We start from the raw sequence: 13446 nt of genomic DNA on the forward strand, positions 1-13446 counted from the left end.
CTCCTTCATCACTTTAAATATGTCCTGCCAGTCCCTTCTGGCTTGCAGAGTTTCTGCTGAAAGATCAGCTGTTAACCTTATGGGGATTCCCTTGTGTGTTATTTGTTGTTTTTCCCTTGCTGCTTTTAATATGTTTTCTTTGTATTTAATTTTTGACAGTTTGATTAATATGTATCTTGGCGTATTTCTCCTTGGATTTATCCTGTATGGGACTCTCTGTGCTTCCTGGACTTGATTAACTATTTCCTTTACCATATTAGGGAAGTTTTCAACTATAATCTCTTCAAATATTTTCTCAGTCCCTTTCTTTTTCTCTTCTTCTTCTGGAAACCCTATAATTCGAATGTTGGTGTGTTTAATGTTGTCCCAGAGGTCTCTGAGACTGTCCTCATTTCATTCTTTTTTCTTTATTCTGCTCTGCAGTAGTTATTTCCACTATTTTATCTTCCAGATCACTTATGTGTTCTTCTGCCTCAGTTATTTTGCTATTGATCCCATCTAGAGTATTTTTAATTTCATTTATTGTGTTGTTCATCATTGTTTGTTTCATCTTTAGTTCTTCTAGGTCCTTGTTAAATGTTTCTTGCATTTTGTCTATTCTATTTCCAAGATTTTGGATCATCTTTACTATCATTATTCTGAGTTCTTTTTCAGGTAGACTGCCTATTTTCTCTTCATTTGTTAGGTCTGGTGGGTTTTTATCTTGCTCCTTCATCTGCTGTGTGGTTTTCTGTCTTCTCATTTTGCTTATCTTACTGTGTTTGGGGTCTCCGTTTTGCAGGCTGCAGGTTCGTAGTTCCCATTATTTTTGGTATCTGTCCCCAGTGGCTAACGTTGGTTCAGTGGGTTGTGTAGGCTTCCTGGTGGAGGGGACTAGTGCCTGTGTTCTGGTGGATGAGGCTGGATCTTGTCTTTCTCGTGGGCAGGTCCATGTCTGGTGGTGTGTTTTGGGGTGTCTGTGGACTTGTTATGATTTTAGGCAGCCTCTCTGCTAATGGGTGGGGTTGTGTTCCTGTCTTGCGTTGTTTGGCATAGGATGTCCAGCACTGTAGCTTGCTGGTCCTTGAGTGAAGCTGGGTGCTGGTGTTGAGATGGAGCTCTCTGGGAGATTTTTGCTGTTTGATATTATGTGGAGCTGGGAGGTCTCTTGTTGACCAGTGTCCTGAAGTTGGCTCTCCCCACTCAGAGGCAGAGCACTGACTCCTGGCTGTAGCACCAAGAGCCTTTCATCCACATGGCTCAGAATAAAAGGGAGAAAAAGTAGAAAGAAAGAGTTAGTAGAAGTAAAAAGAAAGAAAGAAAGAAGGAAAGAAAGAAAGAAAGAAAGAAAGAAAGGAGGGAGGGAGGGAGGAAGGGAGGAAGGAAGGAGGGAAGGAAGGAAAAAAGAAAGAAAGAAGATAAAGTGAAATAAAATAAAGTAAGATAAAATATAATAAAGTTATTAAAATAAAAAATAATTATTAAGAAAAAAATAAAAAACAAAACAAAAATAACCGGACAGATAGAACCCTAGGACAAATGGTGGAAGGAAAGCTATACAGACAAAATGTCACACAGAAGCATACACATACACACTCACTAAAAGAGGAAAAAGCGGAAAAAAATCATAAATCTTGCTAAGTCCACCTCCTCAATTTGGAATGATTCGTTGTCTATTCATGTATTCCACAGATGCAGGGTACATCAAGGTGATTGTGGAGCTTTAATCCACTGCTTCTGAGGCTGCTGGGAGAGATTTCCCTTTCTCTTCTTTGTTCGCACAGCTCCCAGGGGCTCAGCTTTGGATTTGGCCCAGCCTCTGCGTGTAGGGCGCTGGAGGGTGTCTGTTCTTCGCTCAGACAGGAAGGGGTTAAAGGAGCCGCTGATTCGGAGGCTCTGGCTCGCTCAGGCCGGAGGGGAGGGAGGGGCACGGAGGGCGGGGCGAGCCTGCGGTGGCAGAGGCCGGCGTGACGTTGCACCAGCGTGAGACGCGCCGTGCGTTCTTCCGGGTGAGTTGGCCCTGGATCCCGGGCCCCTGGCAGTGGCGGGCTGCACAGCCTACCCGGAAAGGGGGTGTTTATAGTGACCTGTGCTCGCACACAGCCTTCTTGGTGGCGGCAGCAACCGCCTTAGCTTCTCATGCCTGTCTCTGGGATCCGCGCTTTTAGCCGCGGCTCACGCCCGTCTCTGGAGCTCCTTTAAGCAGCGCTCTGAATCCCCTCTCCTCGCGCACCAGGAAACAAAGAGGGAAGAAAAAGTCTCTTGCCTCTTCGGCAGCTCCAGACTTCTCCCCGGACTCCCTCCCGGCTAGCCGTGGCGTACTAACCCCCTGCAGGCTGTGTTCACGCCGCCAACCCCAGTCCTCTCCTGGCGCTCCAACCGAAGCCGAGCCTCAGCTCCCAGCACCGCCCGCCCCGGAGGGTGAGCAGACAAGCCTCTCGAGCTGGTGAGTTCCGGTCGACACCCATCCTCTGTGCGGGAATCTCTCCGCTTTTCCCTCCGCACCCCTGTTGCTGTGCTCTCCTCCACGGCTGCGAAGCTTCCCCCCTCCGCTACCCGCAGTCTGCGCCTGCGAAGGGGCTTTCTAGTGTGTGGAAACTTTTCCTCCTTCACAGCTCCCTCCCACTGGTGCAGGTCCCGTCCCTATCCTTTTGTCTCTGTTTTTTTTTTTCTTTTGCCCTACCCAGGTACGTGGGGGTTTTCTTGCCTTTTGGGAGGTCTGAGGTCTTCTGCCAGTGTTCAGTAGGTGTTCTGTAGGAGTTGTTCCACGTGTAGATGTATTTCTGGTGTATTTGTGGGGAGGAAGGTGATCTGTGCGTCTTACTCTTCCGCCATCTTCCCGGAAGCCCTCGAAGTAATTCCAAAATAGATGCTTTAGTCTGTTTTTTTTCCCCACGGTAATCAGAATGAATGAAAAAATGTGTATATCTAGTTGTGTGTATGTGCATATGTATATATATGTGTGTGTGTGTGTATAATTGTGTCATTAATTGTGTCATGCTTCTACTTTAAACCCTCAAACAGCTTCTGATTGCACTTAAACCTCAAACTCCCAGAAATGATCCCCATGACTTATGAGCACTGGCCCCTGTATATTACTGCCTGTTATGGACTGCATGTTTGCGTTCTCTCAGAATTCATACATTGAAACCCTAACCTCCAATGGGATGTATTAGGAGGTGGGTCTTTGGGAGGTAATTAGGTTTAGATGAGGTCGATAGGCTGGAGCCCCCATGATGGGATTGGTGTCCTTATATGAAGAGAAAGAGACTAGAGCTTCTCGTTTCCACCATGTGAGGACACAAGAAGATGTCTGCAAACTAGGAAGAGGGCCTTCACCAGGAAGCAAATAAGTTGGCACCTTGATCTTGGACTTCCCAGGATCCAGAACTGTGAGAAATAAACTGTTGTTTAAGCCACCCAGGCTGTGGTATTTGTTATAGCAGCCCGAGCTAAGACCCTGCCCTTATCTTCTGCCAGTCACTCTACCACTGTATTCCAACCTCATATCCATCAAGCTTGTTCTTGCATCTGCACTCCGTATTTTTTCTTCCAGTGACTGTGGTGTGTGTGTGTGTGTGTGATTCTGATTTCAAATGTCATCTTTTCAGAGAGACCTTCTCTGACCACACAGTCTGAAGTAGTGTCTCCAAATATTCTCTATCCCATTCCTGTTTTCTTTGGAGCATTGTGTTTATTTGTTGATTTTTTTGTTGTTGTTGATTTTTATTATCAGCCTTCTCCAAGTAAAATATAAACACTATAAGAACAGGGATCTCATCTGTCTTATTCACCACGACACTCCTGGCTTCTAGCACAGTGCCTGGCACATAGGATGCACCCTGTAAAAATCTGTTTCATGAATGTTATAAGGCAAGTAAAGTAGCTAACTGCATGAGGAAGCTGCATAAGGAAGATTATGTATACTTTGCTTCAGGAAAATCTCTGACTTTTACTAAAGGATTTATTCTGGAGTTCTTTAATCTTCTCTGGGATACTTTTCCAGGTCCCCAAATTCTATATTTTAAAATTTATCTTCCTCCCAAACACATCTGCTGTTACTATGTATCCTATCTCCATGAAAAGAGCACTGACCTCTTATGATCTGAGTTCAGTACATTAGGCTTCCCCTTGTATAGCAAGGGTAGCTGGTGTTTTTCATGTTTATTTAATCATAATGATATAGTTTCCTTTCCCTTTTTTCCAGACTTGGTACCTTGGAATAATGGCTAACATTAGCAAGTTAATTTACTTTACTTGGCTGTAAGAATTAGCTCTGGGCTTCCAGATAACTTGGGCAAAAAGTGTGACAGAGTGAATAATAAAATTCCCATGTAAAGCAAGGACAGATAATAATTCATTGGTAGAGAAAAATTTTCACATCTTTGTACCAAACAAAAGTCTTAATTCAATACCATATTCAATAAATATTAATTGAATAATTATTATGTACTAGATACATTTATTGAACTCACATTATTGACCAGCTGTACTACTAGGTACTGTATTTCATTGATCTAAGGCACCATGAATTATAAGGTGCACCATTATTTTATGTCCCATTTAGAAATTTTAAAAAATCCTGTTCATTAAACAATAGTATAACATCAACTAAAAGACATTTACTGCTCAAAAAGAAAAAAATATATATATGGGCAAAGATGTGCTTAAAGCGTTTACAGTCAAGTAGAGGAAGCAGAGATATTAGTAAATAAGGTTATAATACAGTTTGATAATGCAATAATAAAAATATATGCAAAATTCTGTAGTATCACAGAAGAGGAAATGATGAACTCCAGGGTACATGTGTGGAGGGGGTGTATCAGAGAAGCTTTTCTGAAAAGGCTATTGGGTCTCCAATGGATAAGAGTTTTCTAGGTAAAAACTGTAGAAATAAACATTTCAAGAAATGGTTTATACTATAAAAGAGTTTGATGAGGTCTAAGGTTATAAACGGTTGAGTACTGCTGGAATGTAATGCATGTAGTTTAAGTGAGAAAAAGAAAAGTGTGGAGGGGGTGCTGCTAGAGTCAGGCAGAAAGTGGTTGGGAGAGTTCTGCCTTATTTCAATATTTTGAAAAATCATTTGGACTTATTTAATGGAAAGCCACTAGAAGTCTCTAAGCAGAATGAGGCATGATCTGATTATTTGAGTCATTAATTAATACATCAATACAATAATGATTTATTAAGCAACTATGATATAGCAGGCATTGGAATAGGTCTGAAATTTCAGTAGTGAGCAAACTGGAGTTCGTCTATATCCAGTGTATAGTCAGTGGAGAAGAAAGACAGTTGAGTTAAGCCATCATAAATTTTCTTGATACAGTATATTAATACAAAAAAAGGAAATAGTGTAGTGCAAAGAACACAGGCTCTGGAATTAGATTTACTGTGTTCATATCCAAGTGCCTCTGCTTAATAGAAAATGGAGTTTAAACATCTGTAAAATGGGAATAATAGTATACACTTCAATAGCTTGTAGAGAGAATTAAATGGGAATAGGCACATAGTAGGCACTTAATAAAAGTGACTTCTTGTAAGTGTCATGATAGAGGAAGGACAGGATGCCAACAGGGCTCATGGGAACCTCCCAAACTAATCTAGAGGGAGTCTGGGAAGATATCGCACAAGGAGGGAAGCCCAGGTGAAGACAAGGGATGAGACGAAGTGAGTGGGGCTGGTACTTGAGAGTGTTCCAGGCAGAAAGTGTGGGGTTGAAAGAGGAGAAATAACCAATATATAAAGAAGTATTACAACTCAACAATAAAAAGATAAGTGGCCCATTTAAAAAGCAGGCAAAAGATCTGAAATAGACATTTCTTCAAAGAAGATATACAAATGGCCAAACACACACATGAAAAGATGCTCAATATCACTAGCCATCGGGGAAATGTAAATCAAAGTGTAAATCAAAGCCACAATTAAATACGCAATTATAAAGTTGAAATGTTGGGAATAGGAGGTCACTCAGGAAGAATATGGAGCCTGAGAAGAGTTCCAAATCTGGAATCCTAGGAAACCCAGTTACCAGAGTCCAAGGAGGTGCTGAATGATGTTCTGGGCCAGTGTGCACGATGCGGGTACCTTGTGAATAAGTGCTTCTGTCTCTAGTCCCTCCAGGGGACAATTTTGGGAGGTACTTTCTATGCTGCTCAGGAGATCCTATGAAATCAAGCCTTTGTTGTTCACAGTTACAATATCAATAGCATATATATGTATTTATTTCCCCTTTCTCATTCTTCCTGGTGATTCACTTCTCTTCCCCGGAATCAGCAACTAAATAAACTACTATACAGAAATCTTCTCTCAGGCACTGATTTGGGGGGAACCCAAAATAGTTATTTGATATCAGGAATAGCTTTAGAAAGCAGACCTTTAGGATGATATTCCGGAGCAATCACTCACTAGTCAAATAGCAACAAGGACCTATTGCTGATAGTCAGGGGGTGATTCCTGATGATAATCTGTAGCATAGTGAAACATCACAATAAAAAAGACTCACCTGAGGTAGGTTAGGAAGTGGGATAGGTGAAAGGTGAAGTAGTTGCTCTAGCACCTGAGTGGCATGAGGGTATTGATAATTTAAAGGATTGGGCGCTGGCTGCGGAAATCTCCAAGAATGAAAACAACAGGCTCAGTTCAGCCATCTGTCAGTTCAGAGTGAGGCCTCAAATCCAGAGGGCCTTCATGGCAGCACTTAAAGAGGTTCTCTTCTTGTGAAGCCACAGGGAAGATTTTCAAGCATGTTGAAAATCGTGCTTATGTGATAGAGCTAAAGGGGGACTGAGTGCACAGGTGTGACAGTTTCTTCTGAAAAACAAGGACTCTGATAAGGAAGACCTGGGATGGGAACATTTGGATGGATAAAAGCTTGAACCTCCAGAGTCTTCTGAGTTCTGGGTCTGCAGCAGTCACTTCTTCCCCTTGTCGGAGGGTGGAGGAAAGCAGCCTTGTTTTCCCTGGAGCCTGTTCAAAGACCTGGCCTGAGGAAGATGCCTTGAAAGGAGATGCTTTTTCTTCTGAAGATCCACCCTCACCTTGTCTCATTCCTCCAGACCAGTAAGTAAAATAAAAGGGGAAGTAAGTTCTCCAGGAGAATACAGTTTACTCACTGAAAAAAATTGGCTTACATATACTGGTGAAACCAGAAGAACCCGTGTGGGTTTGGATCTTGAAAGTATTGGGTCAGGGAGAACAGAACATAAGGCTTGACAGGATGGTGTATATTCACATGGGAGAATTTTAGTGTAACACAGGTTCCCTGGAGAGGGTACAGACTTGGAGCTGGTATAATATGCTGATGGGTAGCTCCTTGAAGTTTGGACACATCAATGGTCTCTAGTTTAAAAAAGGTGGAAATTCCTGGTGGAGTCAGATGTCTCAGGGAGTCCTCTGCTTTCTCTTAGTTCAACAAAAGCAGCTTTTCTCCCACTGCTTTATCACTAGGACTTCCACATAAAGTTTCACTTAATAAGAAGCTTCCATTGCTGTAAAAAAAATTGTAAAAGCACTAGATTAGATGCTCTCCAAGGACCTTTCCAGCTCCAACACCATAGGACCCTGGTCAGTTAAGCTGTGGAGTCTAACTGCCCAAGGGCAAATACAGGTCTCACCTTTTCTGGGCTTTAAGACCTAGGGAAAGATACTCACCAATTGTATCCACCTAATAGAGTTATTGTCTTAAGTGAGAAAAGACACATGGTACTTGACACAGCATCTAGCACATAGTAAACATTCAAAATTTATTCTAGAAATATAGGAATGTCTAAGAAACAAATTCCTTTAGCTAGATTAGACACAGCGTGGAATACGTGATGTAGTTATAGCTATACATATTTAAATAAATTTTAAAACCGTGCAGGATTTTTTATATTAAAATATTTAATATCTGCAGTCTAAGTAGAGCCTTGTAGAATAACAATATTAGGTTGACTAGAAGAACCTGCCATTTTTATAGGTCCAAAAATGGTTGGAGATTGGCAGTTTTGTTTGTTTCTACATAATATCTGGAAAAGAGCAACATTTTAGAAAAGGATGAACCTTTATTAGGTGCAGGCTGGCCAAGGGGAGTTGGCCAGTGGTGCCCCACTCCTATGAGGAACAAAGCTGTACCTTGGTGATGATCTCTCACACAGTGTCCATGGGCTGCTGAGCAGGCCAACTTTTGTCTTGACTTCCGAACATGGGTTCCATGATAAAGAACAGAGTCATAACAAGTCAGAAGGGCTTCCTGGTCCTGTTTCTGTTGCAGCAGAACCAGTCAGCTAAGTCCTTGGGAGTCTTATTGGAAAGTCAGATGGTGACAAAATGTGCATGAGACAATGGTGTTGCTACACTCTTACCTACAGGTTCCTTGATGATGTGAACAGCAAAGCTTAGTGTTCCTTGTCTTGGGGTAGAGTCAGAGGCATGAAAGTGAGAACTCTATTGTTACCCCACACATTTATACCTCAGGATTTAATGGTGTTAAAATTTAGGTGATCTGTTGTTATTTTCCCTCATTTTGTTTTTTTGTAGCTTGTGTACCTGTGAAAAATAACAAATTCCAGATAGCAATCTTGTAATGCTTGAACCACATACAAAGTACTTATACATACCTTCATCTTGAGTTTTCCCTTCCCCAGAGTTTTCCAGGTAAATATATAAACATGGGATTTGTGTCTGAAAGGCATCCTTTCCACTTAGCTCATGTGGTCCTAGGAAATGTCATAGAATCTAGAGTCATTCCCATGGCAACAGGCAACTCTATTACCAAGGACACTGCTAGCTTTTCTCTTTGAGAAGGTTTGCTCTATATTTGAGATTCAAAGCTATCTTTATTAATATTTATTTTTGGATGCATTTTGAGGCACTGTGCCTACACAAACAACTTATATGGTACATACACTTAAGATGGGAGGGCAATCAATGCCTCTTTTCCAGGGAAGCAAAATATGGATTATGTGAAAGGGCTTTGCAATGCTGTGTGATTGGAAGTTTTTGTATGGTTAGGCTGAGGAGAAGCAAAAGGAATGGGGATAGACAGAAAACAACAAACTATGCACTACTAACTGGAATATACACACATATACAGAAACCTACAGGTGTGCTCACACACACAATCAACAACAAAATACAGTAGAGACACCATGGGATAATAAATAGCTATTCTGTAAACTTAGAGTAGAAAGGTTTATTTTCAGCCACCTTGACTATGGAATTTGTAATGGAGATGAAAGCCATAATCAGTGCTGGTGTTATTGACCTGGGTCCTTGGACTCTTTAATCAATAGAAATTGATAAGAGGCCAGGTGAGAAATTCAGGCAAGGCTTTATTGGGACTCACGAGGGAGCGAGAACAAGAAACAGGTGCCCTTGCTCGCTCTGGGCGAGCTGGTCTCTTTGGGCGGTGGATTGGTGAGTTAGGCCCAAGGGGTGGTTTAAGTGGGCTGCCCGCCCCTTTGGTGCTGTGTGCAGGGATCACACAGAAGTACCCTGTTTTTGGTCCTGGCACCTCAGAAGTAACAGTTGGTTTGTGCCTTTTTTGTATCTTATCGTTCATAATTACCTCAACTGTGCCTGCATGCAGTTATTTTAAGTCCCTTATAATAAATTTCTTTGTATTCTGTTGCTTGAGGAGACATTTGTCCAGGTGCAGCCCTCCAGTAAAGGGTCCCAGGTCCCAGCCTGTCTCAGTGTCTTTTCCACTGAGTGTATGCGCTATTAAAATATTAGCAGGAATCACCGTGTGGGGTATGATGGTTTTTCTGCATCTGGACCCTCATTATCTTATTACATTTCCTATGATGTGACATAAGGGAAGCAAATAATTGGAGACATTACTAGATAAACTCTATTGATTCCATTTCATGCCTTATGAATTGGAAACAATGGGAAAGCCTGCCCAAAGGAGAGCCTTGTTTTACGAAAACAAAAACCAACCAACCGACAACAACAACAAAAAACCCAATGCCTCTTCCAGCCTCAGAGGCTAGTCTAGGGTGGAACTCAAATTAAAAAAAAAAAAAAAAATCTCCAGGTGATGTCAGTGTATGACCAAGACTGATTAGCTTAATTACCTTGGAAATTATTAGCATTTTGTTTGATAAAAAAATGTCTCATTTTGTGTCATATCACCCTAACATATGGGTCTACCTTCCAGTTTTCATCAAGATATACCAGATGTTTTTAAATATTTCAAGGTGTATAAATATATAATTGAATTAAATGCTAGAATTATCTTACTAATAGGGAAGGTACTACTCCCCTTGGACAGAAAAGGGAAGTGAAGCTTCATGCAACTAAATGACTCCAGTCATAGTTTAGACTCACAGCCTGATTCTAAAGCTGATGTTCTTTTACTGTTCCATACCATATTCATCATAAGTCAAGCAGATTATATTCTAGAAACCTGGCAGCAAAAGGTAAAGGGAGGTGGCAAAATGTGAAGGGCAGTTTTGGGCACATTAAGTTTGACTGTGTCTCTGTATATGAGTTTCCCGAGGATGCTGTAACAAGATATCAGTACCACAAACTGGGTGGCTTAAAGCAAATTTATTCTCTGGCAATTATAGAGCTAGAAGTTTAAAGTCAAGGCTTCTAGTCATGTCTGGCATTCCTAGGCTTGAATCTACATCTCTCCAATCTTTGCCTCTGTCTTTATGTGGCTGCTTCTTTGTGCCTCTTCTGTGTCTCTGTTCCAGATTTCCTTGTTTCTCTGATAAAGACACCAGTCATTGGATTTAGGGCCCACTATAAATATGGTATGATTTCATTTCAAGATCCTTAACTAATTACATATGTAAAGACCCTATTTCCAAAAAGAGTCACACTCTGAGGTCCCAGGTGAATATTGATTTTGGAGGGACCCTATTCAACCTATTATACTTGGCAAGTGACATTTGGAGACACCAGTCGTTTCTTGATGAGGAAACTAGTACTCCTGTCTCTTGTGAGAAGATGTGCACAGAATGAAAGGAATAGGTGAGATTGGGTGGCTGAGAGGCGGCTTTTCTGGTAGCCCTGGAAGAGCACAGGCAGGTCCTGAGGAACGTTTCTAGGAAACTTGTAGGATTCCAAGTGAGAAACAGGTTACAGAAGTCTTTTGCTCTCAGAGGAATTGATCACTTATGTATTGTAGTATAAGAAGACTTGTCTTTCTGCTGGTGCAAGTTGGTTCTATAGGAATTTACCGGCCATTTGGTTTTTTGCAGGCATTAAACAAGCTTTGGGGGGACATAAAGAAAAAGCTGTGGGCCCTGATCAAAGGAGTTGACCATCTGGAGTTTGAAGTAAATCTGTATTCTGCCACAGGAGCTAAAAAAAAAAAAAAAGGCTTATAGGAATATCAGTTTACGTGTCAGCTAGTGACAAGGGTTTTGGGTATAATAATACATAAAGGAAATGAGCAAAGACTTTCACCAGGCAAAAAGATCCCCGTTGAGGATCTGAGCTTCACAGTTGCAGAAGGTTCCTTCTACAAAGGATGGATTTGGACCACATGGAGAAGTGAAGTCCCTTGCTCTTTGAAATGTAAGAAAGATTCCCAGGTGTTCGTGCGTGGGAAGAAATCTGTTACTATTCGCAGGAGGAGAGGTGTTTGCTGGGAGGTAACGGAGGTAGAGAAGGTGGAATTGCCTTGGCTAGTTGGAAACACTGAGTCTGCCACAGGACTGGAAAATCCACTGAGACTTACAAACCCGACAAGGCATAATTTCACCCATAGGCAACAAGCGTTAGGTAGCTAACTCAAGCAAAGTCTCAGAGGGAGTTCACAGCAGTTTATCAGCTCAGATACGTATCAATTGTGTTTGGGTCCAATGATCTAAAATTCGAAATCTAAAGTTTTTAGAAAGAGAAAATAAATTTAAAATGTAATTTCTTTCAGCAAAAGCTTGTTGGTTGGTTATCCAGAAGTCAGGCAAATGCAGTTTGGTTCTGTGTGTCTCTGATATTCTCATCAGTCTCGAGTCGCTTGTAGTTAAGAAAATACCCAGCCTATCCATGACTACCATAGTTCCCATGGTATTTCTCTTCACCCTCCCACCCCCTCATATCTCTCTCCTTGGACTGCACCCTGCATCACCTGCTCATTTGTATGTGGTTTCATTTGCCTATAGTGGCATCCTGTTTTAAGATCCCTTTTAGAGACTGAGACTAAACTAAATGAAGCAGCAGAAAATAATGGTGTTAGCTCGAGTACAGGTTTTTCCATTAGTGTGTCTAGTTACCATTCAGAGTTGGTGGTGGTTCTATTTTCTTCCTAATTAAAATACATTCAGGACAAGTGACACTGAAAGGATTTGACCAGATTCACTTTGGAAGTTTTCTGTTGAAGACCCTCAAAAGACGTTCTAAATGTTGAGTGTGCAAGGTAGGGGTTCTTTGATCAGTATTTTGTTCCTTTGCCTTGTAGTCCGTTGGAATGCCTATAGTATAGATGTTGGGATGTTTCCCCATGCTCCCTCAGCTTGTGGATACAAATGGGTATCACAGTGAGCACAAGAATACTTTCTGCCTCTTTCCCTCTCAGCTGACATAGGATCTGCAGCCCCAGTTATTTTTGGGAGTCCACAGGGAACTTCACACCTGCTCACAAACTTCTGTCTCATATGGTCTCCCGTTCTAACCCCTCTCCAAGAATTTGTGCTTTGAGAGCACCGTTTAACACCGTTATTGGAACAAACAACAGCATTGTCATGATAGTGCATACAGCAGTGGTTCTGTCAGTTTGTTGTGAGCTTCCTCCTGGAAACCAAAACTTAGTTTGAGTGATATAAGCTATAGTATAAGTGCAGATTTCCTCATCCAAAAGTACTTTGGCTAATTCAAGAAATAAGTGTGATATGTTTTAAGGTGCCAGGTGCATGTATGAATTTCCAGACCTCAGTATTTGATATTTTTACCTTTAAAATATGAAACAAAAACTTATTTGCCTTCTTTAAATTTAAGATAAAAATAATAAGTTCAATATTTTAGATGTTGATTGTATCTGAGGCCAGGTTGAATTTTGTATCAGGAAGAAAGCAGGCTAGCTAAAAGTCACGCTGTTGATTCATGTACCTGTATTTCTCGGCTCTCCTCCTGAAGTTCCATTGATAATATTTTCTTTTATGCTCCTCAAGGTATCTCTAGAACGGTGATGTTAGTATATAATTTATTGCCATGAAGCATTTTATTTACATTTGATCCTTATTATGTTCCTCTGGAATAGAGCCATGGGTGTGGGTGTTGTTTCCTTTTACATTTGAAGATGTTGAGGCTCAGGAAGGCGCTTGGGTGTCCAAGATCATGTAATTTGCATGTGGCAAAGCCAGGCTTTGTAGCCAGATCTCCTGGCTTCAGATCTGGCGCTTCTCCCTAGGTGACCTTTTGTGGTGTGAGAACAAGTGTCCCTTTCCCTTTGTAGTCAGTATCTGGGCATTCTTTCTAGGGGGATGGTGAGATTTGGTTGCTCTCGGCAGGCTGGCATACAAATGAGAGCAC

At 41.5% G+C, this 13446-nt stretch overlaps 1 protein-coding gene across 1 annotated transcript in view; it reads left to right on the plus strand.

Annotated features, from left to right (window-relative positions):
* PLCL1 (phospholipase C like 1 (inactive)) overlaps positions 1 to 13446 on the plus strand; it is an 852283-nt gene that overhangs the window by 373869 nt on the left and 464968 nt on the right. The window lies entirely within an intron of this gene.

This window comes from Stenella coeruleoalba (assembly GCF_951394435.1).
Source record: "Stenella coeruleoalba genome assembly, chromosome: 6".
NCBI classification, from domain to species: Eukaryota; Metazoa; Chordata; class Mammalia; order Artiodactyla; family Delphinidae; genus Stenella; species Stenella coeruleoalba.